This window comes from Coturnix japonica, chromosome 11, assembly GCF_001577835.2.
Source record: "Coturnix japonica isolate 7356 chromosome 11, Coturnix japonica 2.1, whole genome shotgun sequence".
NCBI classification, from domain to species: Eukaryota; Metazoa; Chordata; class Aves; order Galliformes; family Phasianidae; genus Coturnix; species Coturnix japonica.
Window position 1 is genome coordinate 15,606,803 of NC_029526.1, and position 20,444 is coordinate 15,627,246.

At 46.8% G+C, this 20,444-nt stretch overlaps 1 long non-coding RNA gene across 2 annotated transcripts in view; it reads right to left on the bottom strand.

Annotated features, from left to right (window-relative positions):
* Positions 1-20,444, bottom strand: part of LOC107319435 — a 55,900-nt gene that overhangs the window by 22,441 nt on the left and 13,015 nt on the right. For both annotated transcript variants that reach the window (XR_001557809.2, XR_004308678.1), the window contains exon 2: positions 15,165-15,384. This is a non-coding gene — a long non-coding RNA (uncharacterized LOC107319435). The remainder of the gene's footprint in view (positions 1-15,164; positions 15,385-20,444) is intronic.

The following is a 20,444-nucleotide window of genomic DNA, read 5'->3' on the forward strand; positions in this document are numbered from 1 at the left end:
GATTTGGAGGTACAGTGAAAGAGAGTTCCTCGGGGTCTAGGTCCTGTGTGAGCTCTGGCAACAAACCCTATGCTCATATCACCAAAAGTGATCACAATTGGCTGGGTTTGGTAACAGCAGCAAGACTGTGGGCAGTGGGACTGTGCACTGTGCCTTGGTGATGTCTTCTTCTTGGATAAAACATCTGTTCAAAAAGCTCGATGGGATAAAACTCTGCATCAGAACCATTGTCCATCCTGACAGCTGAACGATTCCAGGCCAGAAAAGAAGAACTAAAAGGATCTGAAAATAATTTACTGCTCTTGAATCAAACCGTGACAAATTTATCTCCAGAAGTTGGAGGGTTTTGCTCCCTTTATTAACATTTCAAGTGTTACGATGAACAATATGGGCATAAAAAATAAACCCTCATACTTTGTGTTTACACCCATGTGCTTCTCTGCATCCTTTGGAATTCCTTTGCTTCCCAAGGTCACAAAATAAAACTGTCCAGCTATTAAAAAATGTTCAGCCTCATACTAATTAGTGACTGAAAGAGCGATGGAAACCATATTTCTCCCCACTTTGGATGCACAGAGTGAAGATTAGGGTATTTAGTAATAAAAACTCCACTTTGTAGTTAAAAGAAAGAAAGAAAGAAAGAAATCAGAACATATTTCATCTGGTAAAGGTCAGCTCACTTTAATTACGTGTGCCACCGAGTATCAGAAAGTGGAATATTAAATGATATTAACGCCGAAGAGGTATCTTCATGTCCATACATTATGCACTGAAGCAATGGTTCAAACATGACCCCAACTAATTGTTTGAAACATCTCCAGCTCCCCAAAAAGCCGCTCCATCATCCTGGGACAAATCCTGCTCCCATTTCTTCTAAGGGGAAATTGCCCCTTCACTCTGTTGCTTCGTTTAAATTGCTTGCAAGAAAATGAGCCATATCATCAGTGATTTTTCTTCTGTCTCGCCCCTGCTGCTGGTATGATAAGGAGAGTACTCTCCTTGCAGGCGACTCCACATTTAATTAGCTCCAGATGCAGCCTAATTAGTCAGTCTGCAGGGCGAGCATTGTTCTGTTGTCACTTGAGCCTTCCCTCACGGCGAAGTAAAAGGGATGAGATTGAACATGAAAACCAGATGCCGTGTGTGTGCAGCCCCGCTCAGGGCTGTCCGCGGCCATCGGAGTATCCCCGTAATCTAGGGGCTAAGGATAATAAATGTTGTGTTTAAAAGCCACGGGCATGGATGGAGCTCCACATGGTTCAAGTAAGACAGTAGCATGTGCAGAGCGAAGGGGTCATAGCTTAAAACAACCCATTCCTACTAATGCTCCTGGAGAGGAGGACGATGCGTAGGACCCGCGTGGGGTTTCAGTACAAATTGGTTTGACATCTAGTTCTGTTGTGCACAGCTGGCTGGAGGGCTGTGTCTTTCTTCACTGGGTTACACCCCTACTGGCTCTGCAATACTGCTGAGATATCTCTACTTTGTCATGTCATGTTTTGTTCTCTAGCTGTGAGTTTTTTTCTTCCTGCTTTAAGGAGGTTGTCTCACAGGGAAACAGCAGCATGCCGAAAAATCAGGCTTACCATAATGCCATCTGACACGCTCAATGGCTTTACATGATTTGTACAAATCAGGAGCCTGAAACCCTACCAGCAGCCTGGTTTCTGCTATTGGAGCAATAGGAGGAGGGAAAGGATTCATGCCGATGCAGATGTAAGATTCGCTTTGACTTAGAGCATCAGCTGATCTCAAAGCAGCTGCTGAGTCTGGGCTCTTCTGCATGTCCAAACACCCCTAAAAATGCCATGTAAGTGGAACAGAACAGGGATATCTCCCCACCTTATGGCAACACCTATGGTGTGTAACCATAGCAAGCACTGGCAGATCCAAACCATGAACATCAGTGGCCTTGTTCTGCCTATTTCCTTGCATTTCACGCTATGGCCATGCACGTATGAATTGGAGCATTATCCAGGAGATGCGGGCAAAGCAACTGACCCTACAGTACATGCCATGCATGGATGAGTTACTGAAGAAGAGCGTCTGAATGGATGTTGCTTGAGCTCAAGAGAACAGCTATGTGGTATGTGTTGCCTGTTTATTATGATTTTGGATGAGGAACTGGGCTGACTCTCAGTAAATGACATGAACACCCAAACTGCTTCACTAGAAACCTCATCCAAACATCATGACTGCGTTATCACCCCAGCTAGGGAAAAAAACTATTTCCTTAAAAACAGTATTTGGCTTGATTGGACATCAAAAAGACACAACAGACAAGTCCTGTAGCTCAGAGGGACAGAGCAGAAGAACAGGCTCCTTTCATTTCCCAGAGAACAAACAAACAGCAAATGCTCGAGCTCCTGCTGACTGCACTATAGGGCTGCCTGCATCCCATGCCCAGAGCCCCATTCCTCCATCCCTGGGGACACAGTGACTATCCTGGGTGATTCCTCTTGGGGATAGAATCATGGAACTGTTTGAGTTGGAAGGGACCTCTAAAGGCCATCTGGTCCCACTCCCCTGCAGTGAACAGCCACAGCTCCATCACATGCTCAGAGCCTCATGCAGCATGACCCTGCACCCTGTTGAATTGAAATCCCCCCCATCCTCAGCTGTCTCCACATAGTGAGAAGGAGGTTGGCTCTCTCTCAGCTGAGATTTGCACCAGGTTTTCCCTTATTAATACATTTGAACATTTCAACAGGTGCTGCCATGAATTCACCAGAGGAAATAAGGAGAATGCAAGATCACTTTCATAAAGTCTGGAAAAAATAATGTATTGAACTTCTATAAGTACATCACGTTAAGGAAGAGACATCTGGCTCTTATTATGTTTCATAAGGTTGACAGCAAATGAGGGCATTAGAGTTAATTTACTTATTTGGGGAGAAACGACTCAATCACAGAAGCTGTGACTGTGACTATGTGTTAAGAGAACCCTAAAATTCAATCACATCTCCAGCAGTGCCAGTGGCTGTGCCTGAAGATTTCAGATTGGATATTAGGTAGAGATTTCTTCTCTAAAAGAGCGATAATGCATTGGCACAGACTGCCCAGGGGGAGTAGGGGAGTCACTGGTTGTACCAGAATATGTGGCATGGAGGGATGTGGTTAATGTGCATGGTGGGATGGGTTGGGGTTGGACATGGTGGTCTTAGGGTTCTTTTCCATCCTGAACGATTGTGTGATCCTATGATTCCACCAGCCATTCCTATCCCAGCAGCTCTCAGATCCCAGCACATGAGGATGGGTGGTTTTGGAAAGGCAGACTTGCAGTTGGAAACAAAAGGAGTTCCTCAGCTGCGGCCAAGAGCAGGGAAGGGATATTTATACAGATATCAAGTACATCCAAAGGCTCTCTAATAAACAGAAAGGGTTTCAGCGGGGATAGCCAACTTTCTGCTTTGGGCTCAGGCCAAGCTCAGTGCCCAGACAAATGCAATGGGCTGGGTGGGCTGTTTTGGCATTAGGAGTCAGCAATGTGGTGTCGTTACCAACAGAACAAATAGGAAAACTCTTATATCTTGTCCATATCTACACGGTAAGCAAAGCACATGTACTGAGCAGGCACCCAGGTCTCCTGGTGAGATAATACCCAGTATTTGCATGGTCTTATCCTACTCACAGCAGGGTTGGGAGAGTACTGCAAGGCAAGGAGCTGAGGAAAGCTGCTTCCCCTGGGGGTCATTACACCCTCACAGCACCTGATAGCTCCCATGGAGCTTCAAGTGCCCTTTCAGCACCCTCTACCCGCACGGCACATCCATCCCAGAGCACCCTTTTATCGCAGCTCTCCGCTTTTACTTTAAATGCAGCACTTGTTTCTTCTCCCCCTTCCCTTTTAAGGAAGCAATAATTACTTTTTATCTCGTTTTTAAGAAACGCACCTGAGCTTTCCAGCAAATTGCTGGTACATCTCATTCCAAGGGATAAATACACATAGATACATAACACAGATTGACTTTTTTTTTGGCAGAGTTTTACTTTTTGCTGCCCTCAGCTGGAGCTCTTTGGAAACAGCATAGGAATGTTACACTGCATCCCACAGGGCTCAGGCTTCCAGCCCTGCTGCAAACGAAGCTCAAATCAGCTTCTTGGAGACAGAGAGCAAAATTGTACTCGCTCCAATCAATTCAGAGGCAGTTTAGCAAGCATAGTGGTGATGAGCCGACTTGATAACCTTCGTGGTCTTTTCCAACATGAGCAATCCTATGATTGCATGAATCCTTTTTTTAAACCAGATCTGTCCGTTTCAGCCATCAATCCAGGAGGTGCACAACTAAAATGCAATCTCACCCATAAAGTCATGAACTAAAGCAAGAGCTGCGAGCAAGTGATAGTTTAGAGAAGCAAAAATGCTCACAGCAACAAGCTGCCATGCACGACTGCTAAAATTAAGTGATCAAACTTGGAGACATTGATTAAATGCAACGCAGGGGTATCTCTGCCATGATTAATCTCCTGGGTGAAGGTGAAGAGCTGTGAATTCAGGAGAGACTGAGGCTGGCTTTAAGTTCTGTGAGCTGGCTGAGAGCTTTGCAGGCTTTCAGAGCACTGCAGGAGGGGCACAGCAGCCCCCCAGCCCAGTGTCCAGGCAGTGATTTATGCTTGGAGCAACCGAGGTTCCAGCTTAATGCTCTGGCTAGTTTGCAGTAATGCCACTCAAGATAATTTCTGATCTAATCCATGCCACATGAGGCAGTGGCGGTGCTGACCCTTGGCTTTTAACCCGGAGACCTTTGCTGTTCTGGCTGAAGGAACTACTGTCTGTCCCCTGATAACCCCTGTGACACAGCTCAGCTGGCTTTAATATTGCCTGCTGTTGTTTATTGATAAAGATGCAGAATCTACAGGTCACGTTAGCAGCTAAAGGAGAGCACCCGTGAGATGTGCTCTGCCTAACCTGGCCCTGGGTGCTGCAAATTGAGGACACGGGGATGTCACCACCCATCTTTTAGGGGCTGTCCTAGCACAGGATTGTCTCCAAGAATTGCCATGACACTGAAGCAAAGCACGTCGTATTTGACTGCAACTCATGCTGGCACAGATTAGGTTTGATGGGCTTGGTGTTGAGCTAGAAGCTTCTATATTAAATGCTTCCCTTCCTACCAGCTCAAAGTAAATTTGGCTTTTCCAAGCCAAAAATGCCTCTACCTAAATCATAGGAACACAGAATCATGGAATCATTAGGGTTGGAAGAGATCTCCAAGATCCCCAAAGCCAACCAACCCCACTGTACCCACTGACCATGTCCCTCAGTGCCACATCCATGTTCTTTAAGCACACCCAGGGACAGTGACTCCTTCTTTTGTCTGGGCAGCCCATGTCTGTGTATTACCACTCTTTTGGAGAAGAAATGTTTCCTAATAACCAACCTGAGCCTGCAGCACCACGAACAGCCCTGGCTCCCTCCCATGGTGTGCACTTGGCTTCCCTCTAAACCACAGGAATGAAAGTCTGCCTGCAAGTATTTCTAAAGGAAACCTTCTGCCATGGAACACCTTGAGCTGAAAACCAGCTTGGCTGTCAGATTGACTGCTTTATGCAAGAGCTTTATGCAAGGGAGACAGAAAGAAAAAAAAACCCTCAAGAACAATGCTTAGAAACACCAGGAATCCATCAGGAATCCATCAGGATAGAAAGGGGCTGCCTTGCAAGCAAGCTGATGGACACACATGGAGGAGGAAGGAAGAATTCGGGTGCCTCCCACCCCTTGCCCCACCAGATTTATCACTTTCATTCTCCAAAGCTCAACACTGATGGATGTAGGCAAGCAGCAGTAACTGCCCATTGTACAGCCTGTCCAGCTCAGGGTCTGGATGCTGCTGCAGATAAGGGGCCAAGCTGTATCTCCAGCAGAATTTTAGACTAATCTGGGCTTTTAGAGAGAAATGCAGTTGGGAGGAGCCTGGCTGAGCACACAGGTGGTTCGGCAGGGGGATGCTCTGTGGGTTTCATGGGTCCTTGCAGGTCGCTGGGAGGGCAGCTGTGGGTGAGATGCATGTTGGGCAGCTTGGCCATACCCAGCTGCAGATAAGAGCAGACAGGAGACAGCTGTGCATGGAGCTGTCAGCCCAGCCACATTCAGCAGATTGGCAGGAGGGAGATAAGCTGCTGACAGGCTTTCAAAGGGAGCCAAGCTTTCCAAAAGTTGGGTTGGCAGGTGATTAAAATAAACCTAGTCTTTACTGTTAGGTGTCTTGGGTGATGGCTTCCCATGCATGAGGAGCTGTGTGCTCCCTTGCTCATCATGCAAACCACTGGGCAATGAAAGCCCCAACACTGGCAGCAGTCCCTCATGGAGCCATTCCTCACCCCAATGGGGCGGTTTGAATTCTTCTGCCTCCCCACACCTCAGCCAAAAGCTGAAGGAAGAGCAGAGAGGAACAAACACGATCAAACAGAATCGCTATAAATTTCTTAATATCCATAAATCAAGTCTACAGCTTCGGCACCGCAATCTGCCTTTCCCTTGCAAAGCTGACGCTTAACAGCCGAGCAGGAAAGTAACTTGCAGACTCATCCACCCTGCTTGTGATCAATAAGATCAGCAGTTAATTCTGGAAGCAAGCAGGCAGCGCTGCACTTGGAGCAAGCAGGCAAGACGCTTTCCAGGATTAAACAACACAACGAGCTTGAACTCTGTTACAGAAGGCAACGCACTTATTTACTCTTGACCGCCGGAATAAATAAAACCCTCAGTAAATATAGGTCAAATCACTGGATCCTTAGTAGTGAAATGATAAGGAGATCTGCAGCTGACAACAGGATCTGAAACATGGAAGCTTTCCAATATCAAAGAAGAGCCAGCCAGGCGGCTTACGTATCCCTGCATTGCCTGGCCCTGGTGGGAACCATTGTTTTGAGGTCTATAAACATCCAGGGTTTATCTGGGGCTGCAGAGGGGAAGGCTGAGGAAGGGATGAGGAAACCGCAGGCATTGATTGCCCTCATTCCTCTGCAGGATGCTCAGGGTCCTGCATGGTCCTTGGTGCTCACCACAGAGTCCTCATGTGGTCCCAGTTCAAGCAAACTCTTGATGCAGTGGAGGGACCACATGCTAATTAAAGCAGGGCTTTTCCTCAGACATTGTTTTAAAGACATTAGAAGTATTGAAAAGTTAAATGGAGCATTAAAAGCCATAAAAACCTTAACAATAAGTGAGGACTCTGAAGCTATTCTCCTTCATGTGCACGCAAAATTACTCTTGCTCTAGTTAAGTCCTTGAAAAGGGCCCACCAGCCCTCTGTGCAACTGGGCAATGGGGCTTTGCCCCCACCTTCCATTTTTGCATCTCCAGATGGGAGACCTCTGGGCTTTAGTTGCAGCTCTTTGGAGCAGAACCCATCTTTTCTATCTATAGTTGCACCACATCCAAGACAGTGAGTCCAGAGTCTGGATCTGGGTTCCCAGATGTAATGATAAGACACGAGTGCCCAAAGGAACAACAGGAACTTGGATGCAGCCACCATACCCAGCATTTGCCAAGTATTTATGTACACATACGAAAAAGAAGAAATAACAATGAAATATATATATATATTCATTCTGTAAAGGTAAGCACAGAAGAAAAATGCGAGGGAAACATTTGGCAAAACATGGCAGCCAAGTTCTGCTGGGGGATGCCAAGGAAAATCCAAACAATGGCCTGGGAGGGACTATAGCGGGGCGGAAGGATAAGGCTGCATTCCCCATGCTACAGGAAGGCTTTGGTTTAATGGGAGTGGGGCTCTTCGGGAGAAGAACCCATCTTGGGTGGTGGCTGATGTATTCTGCTGGACCCAAAGTGTTTCTCCTTGGCCCACTTTAAGTTCCTGCCCATCATCGTGGTGAGGTTTCTTTTTTTTTTTTTCCATTGTGGTTTGGGATTTTAATTTGTTTTGGATTTGGATCCCTGACAATGCGACGTTTGCATGTTAGTTTGCCTGTGCAAGTCTTTACTTGGGACTCATCCATCATTTTCTGAGTTAAAACATAGCTGCTTGTCAAGAGGAAGTCATTTGTCTCTCACGAGAGAAGTCACCGCTCCCACCCCCGCCAACCACTCCGGCTCAGTACAAGCACATCCATTAGCTTCCCTGGAAAATGCATCACCCGACGCCGGGACTAAACTTCAGACTAACAAAACCTTGTCGAGGACACGGAGGAGCCATCCCTGTCACTCTGCTCAATGGTCAGGTCAAAACCTGACCTCTCTTTCCATTAAATCCTTAGCGTCTACGTTTAAGAGAAAATATTGTGTGTTTTGTGACCAGACACAACACTCTGATTTCCAGCCTCCCAAGTAGCTTGTTGGTCCTTGGCTCTTTTCAAAGCCCACCTCCTTCTCCCTGGTCACTCCTCACGAGTGACACAGGAGAGGAAACACCTCTTGGGGGTGGGAGGTTGGAACAACCTTGGAAGAAACCCAGGGAGAAGCTCTGCAGGAAGGACGGAGCCTGAGGAAGCAGCCACTCATGCCATTGTGCACAAAAATCACACCAAAAGCCCATCTACATCCATTTTCTCTATGGCTTAGGCCTATCTTCTATTGTTAGCTTTTCATCCATTGCCAGAATGGAGGAATACATCCCTTATTGCAGATTACTGAGGCCAGAAGGAGCACAACAGATGACTTTTCCCACCCCAATACCAAAGAATGGTCCAAGATGATGCTGACTCGGGTCCATCGTATACAAACATCTCCTATTCCAACAGGGTCTTTGTGGGTTCCTTGGGGCATAGCAGGACCAGAGTGCTGCATTTTGGCAAGGAACGATGGTGGCAACTACTTCATCTTCAATGATGCACCAGCATTGAAATGGAAAATGAGGGGAGCCATCAGTGCCCCTACTGAAGCACATCAAAATGCACAAGGCTTTGCTGAGTGAGCACCAGCAGTGTAGATTTAGATGTTAAGGTAAAAAAGCATCCTGGCCAGGTGGGTGCTTCCCTTTGATGGGAACCATCAGTTGTAGCTGAGAGGAGCCATTCACCAAGGTGTTCTATCACCCAACCAAGGGCGCTTTGAAATTCAGATCTAGGAAGTTTTTCTTTCTAGGAAGTCTCATTTCTCATCACTTTAACTTTCCAGACCAGCAGAAGAAAAGAGCATTAATTCTATTAAGCATCACATCAAATGATGAACTTTGGGGTTTTGTTTTCTAAAACTCAACAGGCAAATCCAAACAAGATTGGCCAAGCCAAAAAACCCAAAAAACCTGACAAAACAAGACTGCTGTTAAGTTAAAGGAAGAGAAACTTTCTCCCTCTTTCAGGCTAGGAAATGGATGTCATTTGTATCATAGGCATAGGAAATACAATAAACATAAGAAAAACAGAGAAGATGAATGAATGAGGCACCTTAACAAGTTTCTAAAGCCCCTCGTGAAAAATTGAGCATCTTTGAAAGCTCATTCCTGGAGTTTCTACAATGAAGCTGTGAAAGTAAATAAGAGCTGAACCCCAACGAGGTGCTGCTTGGAGACAGGGGTTGTGAAGGATTCAGATTTAAAGACAACAGCTTTATTTTCCTATGGCCTTGAGGGGATTAAGATAGGACAGCAGCGCAGCCTCACCACTGGAGATATAAATCCTGGAGGGTCACTCTGCAGCCATCTGTCAGCTGAAAGGAAGGGAGGAGGCAGGCTCATTTTCAGTAGTAAATTTTGGGAAGAACGAGGACTAATGGCTTAAAATTAAGAAAGAAAAACACAGGGCTAAATAGTAGGAAATACTTTATAATGGTGAGGTCAGGCAGACAATGGAGAAACCTGCCAGGAGAGGTCAGGGGCTCTCCAATAAGCAAGAGGTGGGATGGAAGGGGCTCTGCTGGAACTCTCATCCCCATATGGGGGATGGTTCCCCCCAGTTTGGGCTGAGGGAGATCTTTGAAGGGAATGCATCACTTCGTGCAAGCCTTTCCCATCCAGGTGCAAGGGGACAGCAAGGGTCCAATCCCTTGGAGATACCCTAAAACCCACATCCAGCCAGGCAAACTCAGAGCCAGCAAATAATCCAGAGAGATGCACCCCAGCTGTTCCCATTTCCAAAGGAAAACAGCGGCTGTGGAAGAGGTGGGATCATTGGGAGCAGGGGGGGGGAGGAAAAAGGGGCCTTTCAGCAGAGCCCTGCTGGGGGGAGGTGGGGATGGAGCAGGGGATGCTCTGTGCACGCTGTGTTGCTGCAGATGCCTGCACAGGGTGGGTTTTTAGGGCTGTCAGGTTGATTTCCTCTCGGCTCCCCACACAGACACCTGCGGTCTGTTACATGACACGTCATTATATTTCTTGAAACTTATGGTGTCCATCATCACCCCCAGGCAATCACTGCGGAGCTGTGATAAATGATACACAGGCAGCTTATTATACACACTAAATCCTCTTCGCTTGGTGGTCCAGAGGTTTACCTAATACATTTTATTCCTCTTCTGCTTGGATTTGTGTCTTGGATCCGTTTGATGCTCTGTAGCAAACGCTGAGTAGGTGCTGCAAAATGTGCTTGCTGCCAAATGTGGCTATTTCCTATCATGTCCTATCTGGTGAGAACATAATTAGCACCCTGATTCTCTTTTGTATGTCTTTAACACGTAACTGTATTAGAAATATGAAATAGCAGAGGCTGGGAACACCATCCTGACAGCTCAGAGCAGCAGAAAGCTGCTGGGATGGGACAGCAGCTGGACAGGAAGGCAGGAGGGGCTGCAACAGCCAGCTGAGATCATAGGTGGCATTTAGGAAAAGCCAGAACAACGCATTCTCATTGGAATTCAACCATTTGGAGGCCAACACATTCATTAACAGTGCTTAAAAATTAATATCCTGGCTTCAGATCTTGCCTGGAAGATAGTGCAGGAACACATACCCATGTTCTTATGGCTGCCCTCTCCTTGGGGAGTCCCTCCTGCTTTGACATGTTGTCCCAGGCACCTCCTGAAGCGTGCTGGTGAGGGCAGGGAAGCTTTCCTGAGCTTTACAGTGTCAGTAAGTGCTGGTAACACACAGCAGAGGGCACAGCTCAAAGGGATGAAGCTTCTCATGGCTGAGGACAGGAGGGGAAGGAGGTGAGGGTGGTAGAGCTGCTGAAAATGCTGAAGGAGGAGGAAGGCTAAATCAATACAGGAAGTCATGGGAATTCAACAAGAGAAATCCCATCTAAACCCCTTCAGATTCCAGGACTGGGTTTTGCCAAACAGAAAGCACAGAGAAGAAATAAGCCCTGAATATCAGGGCACCGATGCTCCTAAGAGGAAATCATAGAATCATACAATTATTCAGGTTGGAAAAGACCTCTCAGGTCTCCAAGCCCAATCTCAACCAGGGACAGTGACCCCAACACCACCCCTATGGCAGCCTGTCCCAAAAGGGTCCTTTATGTGGGAGATAGGGGTTGAAAAGCAAGCAGGGAATGCATCGACCTGGGGGCTCCAGAGATGGGAAGAGCCCCAAAAGAGCAGCACAGTCTGCTGGATGGCAGATCAGCTTTTCCTCTCCAAGAGTTCTGTTTCTGCTACGCTCCTGGGGGAGGAGAGTTGGCCTTCAGCTCCAGCAGTAACTTTGAGAAACAGCTCAGGAAGCAGCTTATTTAGATAACGCTGCCTGTTCTTCTGAGAAAAGAAGAGAAAAACGTATTGCTGGTTGCTCACGAGTGGCTTTTCCACAGCTGATGGTGTTTATGGGGGTGGATCCTGCAATGTCTCCACATATCTCTGCTAAGGGGATGGATTTTGCCTCTAAGCACGGCTCCTTCACACACACCCCGATAGGACAGAGTTAAACATCTCCTTTGGTTTTAATGGAAAATAAAGCAGGCATGCCGCATCTGTTTAGGAGATATTTTGTTTCTTCTTCTTATCTCTGAGATCGAAAAGAATTCCAGAGCTGGAAGACCAGAAACGGAAAGCAGCTCATTCCCTGCCAATGCATGCACAGTGCAGGAGCTCAGGTTGAGCACAAGCTCAGAGCTGGATTCTCTATCTGCTGCTCTCACTGGCTTCAGTTTGGACCTCAACTTCTGTACTGGAGTTTGGGGGTAAAAGTCTCAGGCAGAATTCATTAAGGTGGTTGCAATTTGCAGGCTCCAGGTTTCCCACATGTTAACTCTTGTAAGATTTGATAGACACAGATATTCCTTGTTCAGATGGGAAAAGGACTCAGGTAGTCAGAGGATCATCGGAACCTCCTTGGGTCAAGGATCTCCCTCTAATAGAGCCTGTGAATGTGGCACCCAGTCTGGAAAAGGCTGAAGAAAACAGCTCTCAGAAATAAGCAAGACTGAGGGAAAAGTAAAAGAAAAAAGCAAGTTTGAGAACATTGCCAAGTTGAGATGCTCAACTTTTGCACTTAGCATCCACTGCTCCTTACACCCATATTCTTACAGTGAGGAGCTGCTGCATGCAAACAGTGCCCAGGGCACAAGCTGGATTGAGAACACAAACTCTCTTTTATTTGTTAAACAAAGCACAGCTATTCTGAAGGAAAGCAAACAGAACTTAATAGCTGCTACCTCATAGCAGTTGGCTCCGAGTGCTCTGTTCCAGGACAGGGTTGGTCCATAACTCTAAACTGTTGGCTCTGGGAATCTTTATCATGGCTGGGCTCTTGTGGGATCTGGCTAAGCACATTTTAGTTATGTCACTTCTGATCAAGGTAGTTCTCGGTAACAACTTTCAGCATATTATAGGTCAAGGTTAAGAGGGAAAGGGAAATTGCAGAGGGGCGGTGCACAGAGTGCTCTTTAGGATGCTGCAAGAGGGAGGACTTGCTCAGGAATTAAAGAGGTTATTGTGATCCAGAAGAGGAAAAAGTAGCTCTTGTGACACCGTTAGCAAACTGCAACAATGTGCAGCTGCCTGGAAGTGAACCAGCCTTAAAACCATCCCTACTGAACTGATCTCAAACCATCAGCTATTCGGCGCAGCCCATTACAGTTGCCTTGAGGAAACACGCTGCGAGCTCAGAAAGCAGTTTAACAGAGTCTGGAAAATCTCTTTCAAACCACAACCTGTCTCCCAGCAGAGACAAAACTCACGCAGACGCTCTTCACTTTTTGCTGGTGCAGGTTGGGAGCGGAGCTGCTGTGTCAGGTTGTAACTCACACCTACTCTCAGCTTGACTCTGCAGCATCACCTGCTCTCCAAGCTGAGGTCTATGGGAACATGCTGAGTCTGCAGCAATTTGTACTGCTGAGGGAGGGGGGTGAGAGGCAAGATATCAGCTTTGCAAAGCAAAACAACCATCTGATTTATCAGCATGAAATTAACAGCCTCTGAAATGCTGAAGATGAACTTAATCGAACAGACAGCATCTCTCTGATTCATTAACCTGCACCAAATACAAATTCCCTTCTAGCCAGGCAGAATCCAGATCCCATCATTTCCCAGGCTTGCGTCCATCAGGCTGGAACCATGATTATATAAAATATTGGAAGGATGAAGCAACTCAGCTTTAGGTGCTGGTTTATTGGGTTTATGAAGCTGCCAGAGACTCCCAGTTCCCATTAGTGTCAAGCTGAGTTGTGGCTGCTCATCACTTTGGAGAGCAACAACACCCTGGGGAGGCAGCTTTGGCTGCTGGAAGTTTGTGGGAGTTTTGCCATTATCTTCAATGTAACTGGGATTTTTTTTCTCCTTAAAAACCCAGCCCTTCAAACACAGGAAACTATGCACTGAAAACCAACAGTGCTGCAAGGCAGAAGCATTACAATACAATCCTATGATCAACCTGTTTGTCTCAGAGATATGGCATGGTATTAGGAGCTGAATACAGGGTTATAAAGTAAATTCAGTAATGGAGCGTTAGGGCTGGTGGATGTTACCAAACAGGTTACTTTCCTTGTCCCATGCTTATAGCTTCATTTTTCCCTATGAACCCTTCCTGGAATGCTTAGAGGACCATGGAGCATCTACAGGCAGCAGTTTTGGGGCTACTTCCTGCACTCTGAAGCCCAATGAGGGAGAGCCAGGTACTCATCCCCAACCAGGGGCTAATGAGCCCCACCATAGCGGCCAAGGGAGACCTTAAGTCCTCAGGCTTCTGGGAACCGCTGGAAGTCAGGAATGGCAGCCCCAGCTATAAAGACTAATTGATGACGACAGCAAAATTTGGCAACATCCTTTCAAACTCTCCTCTGTCAGCCCTGGTGGGATTTAGGGAATCCCAAATAACTGAGGCCCTGGGCAAAAGGCTCCATGGGGCTCCCCCCCCTCCAGTATCCCTGACCCCATAAGTACATGGAGAACATTTACCCAGCCAGGTTGAGCTGGGGCAACACAAAGGGGTCATGACATCAATTTGTACCTAATTGAGTCTATTTGAAAATCTAAAACTCAAAATGCTGCTTTTTCTGCCTTTAGTTTCCCAATCCAGACCCTCTTGGGCTCCCAAAAGTAGAAAAAGATGCTTTCCAAAAAGCATCCAGTGATGGAACATTTGGCTGTTCCCAAAGGAATGGCCCCAAAACATCAATTCAGCTTCAGAAATGGGAAGAGGCACTTTTTGGAGCAGAGGAGACAGGCAAGAATGAGAACTGAGCTAGGAAGAGATGCTTGACTGAGATACTACCTCTGCCTTCAGTATCTTGGTTGTCACCATCTGACACCCTACAGAGAGCCCCAAGAACTAGTGGAAAAGCTTCAAATGACCCCAGAAGGCTGGATTCAACTCATCACCTTGATCCCATGACCAAGCTGGGATATTCAGAACGTGGGCTACACTGAGGCACATCACTGCTTCTCCTGCGTCATCTCTCCTCTTTGCCCACCCATCCTCCCCAATGCCCCCTGCTCTTCTCTCCCACAACCCTGCAAATGCCTTTACTTTTTTTAAGAGCCTCCCCATTGTTCCTGGCAGGATGGGCAGAGCGGCCGGCCATACAATGCAAGCACCCTTTTCTCAGGATGTACGTTGGTCATCCCAGGGCAGGAAAAATGCTTACGATGGGGCTTCCTCAGCACACTGCCTTCCCCTTCCCAGCAGGCTCTCACACCAACCCTGTTTATCAGATTACCATTCTCTCTTGGTACAGACTCAATTTCCATGACTGAAATACTGTACGCCATGCACAGCTCCATGTAAGAACCCACAAATACTCAACATTGCAGAGCTCCATCCCCATCAGCAACTCTGCATTCCATCCAATGCTGAATGAAAACCCCATCATACCAAGACCGCCATGCCCACCTTATTGATGACAGCAGCCTCCATCCTCACAGACGTAATTCTGCAGACACCAGTGCAGTAAATGAGAGCAGGAGCCCTTTCATCACTTGCCAGCCTTTGTCCTTGGGTGCTCGTGAAACTCCTGAGCATCCTGAGCTTGAGGTCAGAGCTGGTCTCCATCTGCTTGTCAGCCTTCAGAACAAAGGGCTCTGTCTGTGCAACCTCACGCCTATGCTGGGCTCTGCAAATGACATTAAGTGGATGTATATAATTGTTAGTACCGGGTGTTTCAGAACAGTGCATTCTGCTGCTAAGGGCAGCATCAGCCCCATGTCACAGACATCCTCCCTGAGGACATGTATAACTTAAGGTTCTCACTCACTCCCAGACATCACTGTTGATCACAAGCCCAGTTCTGACACAGATTTTCACATCTCAGGCTTGAGTCCATATCCTAAAACAGCTTATGATAAATCAGAAATATGCAGCCATGGTGCAAAAATCATAGAACCACAGAATTATTAAGACTGGAAAAAAGATCCAAGAGCATCGAGTCCACCCCCAACTCATCCCCTATAACCATATTGCTCAGTGCCACAACTCCATGTTCTTTTGAACACCTCCAGGGATGGTGACACAACTATCTCCCCTGGATAGCCTGAGCCCATGTCCGACCATATAAATTTATCCTATTATACAACCTGGGCTTCTCCTTTCACCTCAGCATCATCACTGATGGTGATGGCGACATGAATGCCCTTTAGGCACCCCCTGAGATGAGAGTTTGGAGTGGGGAACATAAGGATGAGATAACGCTTCCTCAATACTCATCCAACTTTATAATTCAGGTGACTTCCATTGGTCTTTACACAAGCTTAACATCTACATGCAACCTATAGCCTGGAGATCCTCCTTCTTCTCACACTGAGCTACAGACCCACTGACGTGATGGCCCTGGAGAATGTCTCAACCACTGGGAAAGAATTGGTTAAAAACACTAAAGGGGTTTGAAATCTTTTTCCTCTGAGGCCTGAATGAGCCTTTGAGAGGAAAGTGCTTCTCAGCGTCCTGACATCTGAATGTGTTGTTAAGGAAGAGGTGTGTATCACAAGCGCAGTAATTCATTTGGGCTTGAAAGCCAGAAGTGGCATTTTGAATGACAATTTGCTTGCGGAGTCCATAAATACACGACGTGATTTATCAGGCTTTGGTTAACATGGGAAACAACCCAAGAGAGGGATTTTGTAATTGTGGCTTTGCAACGATGCATTTAATATATGGTCTGTCCAATTCACAAGCTTGAGGAAGAGGAGGTGTTTGGGGAGGAATGAGCATATGGCCCAGCAGTGAAACATAAGATAACCGAGAGCAATTAGCAACTCAACCTGCCATCTGTGGTTACTTTCATTTGATTAAGTGCATGCAACTGCCTGGTGGAGTTCCCAGAATTCTGGGAGGAAGAGATGTTGAAGGGATGGAAGAAGCAAGCAGGGAAAGCCTGTTTGATTGTCTCCAGTGTGTTCAAAGCCTGAAGCAATATGGAGAAGTCAGTATGGCACAGGAGCCTACAGATATGAGCGTATACACCCAATAGGACAGTAGCTCAGCAAGCCATGAGGGGCTCCTCAAATTCCCCTTCATGGATGGATTTAGAAGCAGAAAACACCCATTGAGAGGAAATAATCCATGATAAGAAACCTTGAGAGCAGAGCAGATTGCTCCTCTGTCTTCCTGCTACATTCAGCATTGATGTACCTGTTGGATTTTGGCAGCTGGACCAAAGGACCCTGGAGGTTCTCTCTTAAGTGCACTATCCTATTCTCCCACATCTGACATCAGCCAGAGTTGGGGTACCCATAGGGCTAGGTTAGACATCAGAATATTTCCCAGTGATGTCCATAAAGTAGATAGGACATTCTCCAGCCAAGAAGAGCATTTGCTGGCCACATAGTACATACAACATTCAATAGAAAAAGCAACAACGACAGCAGAGCAGCAAGATCTCAAGCTGCAACAGCCAAGGATTCACTCAGGCACAATAATCAGGGGCATAGAAATAAAGGAAAGAAGCTTCCTACCTTCAAAAGGCCTCAAGTACACAGGAACCACCACCAAAACGCCCTCACTGCCACTGCCAACCCTTAAATAAGGGCTGGGAAGGGGTGGATGCTGGCTCCAGTCCTTCTGCTCACTCATGTACACTGCATGCACCTAAGCTCCCCTGGGCTGGCCCTGCCTTCGTACTAGGTGCTCCATCACTGCTTCAAGCTGTGACAGTATTTTCACTATACATGCCCTCAAAACTCAGGCCTTTATGCCCCAGCTTAAAACTCCAAACACAAGGTCCTATATCTATACAGTGAACTTTGCAGTGAGCTAGCATGGAAATGAAGTTTCCATCCCTTTGCTTTCTTTTCCGCATGCTGGTGATAGGTTGAAGGCTGAACTATGTGATCTTTTCCAACCTCAATGATTCTATGATTCTCTTTATACCCAAGATATATTTCTGACCTGAGCCAGCACAACTGCTTCCCTTGCTTGCTAAGCTGTACTTCTGTCTATTTAATCATCTAAAATCTTTTCTGTCCTTCATTCTTCAGTGCACGAGGAGCAGGCAGGCTGCAAGAGGGCATAGCAAAGAACCTGTTTGGAGGTTGCATAGGCGGCTCTGGCCTTGAGAAGAGATTACCCACATGGCTGTCCTTAGGGGTGTCTTAGACAAGTGCTGCAACTGCTGGGCCTTGGCTAAAGGCAATGAAGACAACTTTGCAGGGTTGACATCCAAGGTTTATTGTTTTTTGCACGAGGCACAAGAATGTATTCCAGGAACAACAGAAATCTTTGCAAGGAGAAAAATAAAACACTTCCAAGTTGTGTCTGGTTGGAGAAAACCTTGCATCTTTATCCAGTGGGGTGAGATTTAGAAGGGAAATGTAACCTGGTCTGCAAGAAAGCAAGGTTCAGCCATAGGAGAAATCAGATCACTACCCAAAGAAACGTTAAAAAAAGATCCAAAAGGAAGTTTAGGATCCCTCCTCGTGACTCATACCGTCAGCATTATTCACCAGCAATGATTCAATATGACGCTGCTATTCTCCACCTCTGGAAGTCCCACTCATCCTGTCTGCCCCAGCAGCCGCCGCGATGCAGAGCAGCACCCCGCTCTGCTGGGCCACCAGCTCGGCCTTTGGGAACCCAAAATAACCCAGGGGAAACCTCTGCCAGCTCTATAAGGAGAAAAACAGGGCACCCTTGTTTTTAGTATCCATTCAGCTGCTTAAAAGAGCAGGAAACTTGGGCCATTTGCTTTAACCATTGTATCTTCTGTTATTCATCAATTTTGGAAAACAGCCTTCTAAAATTGTTTCCGGCTCCCCTTTCCCATGTAAATCACTCCAAGGTTTTGTGTTTTTGCAACATTCTGTTGTTCACAGCAATATTTTTCAGTTCATTCTAATTTAGCAACTCCGTTGAGCTCTCCTTTCCCTCCAAGCCTGCAAACAGAGGAAGCAGTTCCTGCCTGCGGCTGCACGCAACCAACAAATGCCACAGCTTGAATGTTGTTTTCCTGTCCCCTGTTAATGCTCCGTCAGCTCCCTCCAGTAATGAAGGGGCATTGGCCAGGCTGCATAGCCTTGGCTGTTCTCCAAATGGCATCTCAGCTTTGGCGAGCATTGAGATGATAGAGAAGGTCCCTTGTACCATCAGCATAATGTTTGTGCTTTGGGAAATGGCAATGTTCAGGTTTGGGGGTGGAAAAAAAACCAAACAATTGGATTTGCAATTGGTATTTTGTTCTGAAGTCAAATAACCTGTTCATGTTTTGGGAGAGGTGTTCAAGGCCTCCATAGAGGTGTTTAAGAACCGTGGAGGTGTGGTATCGAAGGACATGGTTAGTGGGCATGGTGGGATGGGATGGGCATGGTGGGATGGGATGGGCTTGGGGATTTAAATGGTCTTTTCCAACCTGAATGTTTCTGTGATTCTAAGTTGGGATATGGTTATAACCAGCCATGGGACCCCACCTCAGGTGGTTCTGGAGACAAGCACAACCAAATAAATCAGGTTTCATGGAGAAAACACCAACATCCCTACCCAGAGCCTGGAGTAGATATTTCACCCACTGCTTTCCCCAAACCTCAGCTTCAGCATTCATATGGTGGGATAAAATTATGGTGTCGGTCTTTTGAAACTCCATTAAACTGCACAGTAATTGAGGCTCCTCTTGTCCTTTGCCCAAATACAAGGAGGCACCACACAGCTCCAAGATGAAGCTGGACCTCCTCTCACCCTTTCCAGGCAATGGAACCTGGAATGTCTCAGCCAGGATGTGCAGCATCAGTTTTCAGTATTCACACATGCCTGCATGGATAGGAGGGGGAGGGAAAAGCAAAGAAAAACATCGAAATATTCACACAGCAGCTTTTCCTTCTGGAAATCCCCCACTTGGTCCTCAGTGAGTCAGCCTAAATGGTGACCTTGGAAGTACGATGGGAATGTTGTCGGACGTCAAAGGAGGGAAGGCTGCACCGCAACAGCACGAAACGTGACTGCAACACGAGCCTCCAACCCAACAGCCAAATGGCTGCAAAGGGCTTCAGTGCTGGGAAGCAGCTTTGAGTGGGTGCTCCGCGAGGGTGGCTTTTGGTTTTAGCAGGGTTTTGCAAGATTTCGAAGGGGTTACCCCAGTGTCCCCATGCTTTGAAGCTGAGGAACAACAGCCTGTTGATAACTTCTTGGCCATAGAGTGCTGCGGTAAAATGAAACAGTGCTCGTTTTTGGACAAACTCCACCCACAGAAACAGATGTGTGAGTGTGCTATTAGTGATTTTATATCATGTCATGGAAATGCATAGCAGTGAAAGGTCATGGTTGGGAGAGGAAGGTCGGGCATTGCAAACGTAATTCCTCAATTTGCCAGGCACGCAGAGCGCAGGAATGGAATTAAAGGCTGGTTGGTCTGGAGTCTGCTGAGAAGTCAGTGGATCTGGTGGCTTATCCTTGCTTACAAGCTGCCCTTCTTGTTTTTCAGACTGAAAAATCACCCGCTTTCTTGGAAAGGGGAGCAAAAATGGGGAGCTGGGAACATATGAATGTAAGGAGGAAATTGCTGTGCTTTTTCCATTACAAGACTCACGAGCATTTCTTCACTTTCCAAGCAGAAAACCCCCCAAAATAAATCCAAGCTGAGCCTGGGTTGTCACAAAGAAATCACACTGAGGATATTCACTCCCATGTCACAAGTTCTCTAATGCAAGACCACGACCCTTCTCCCACTCTATTCAGACCTCACTGACTATG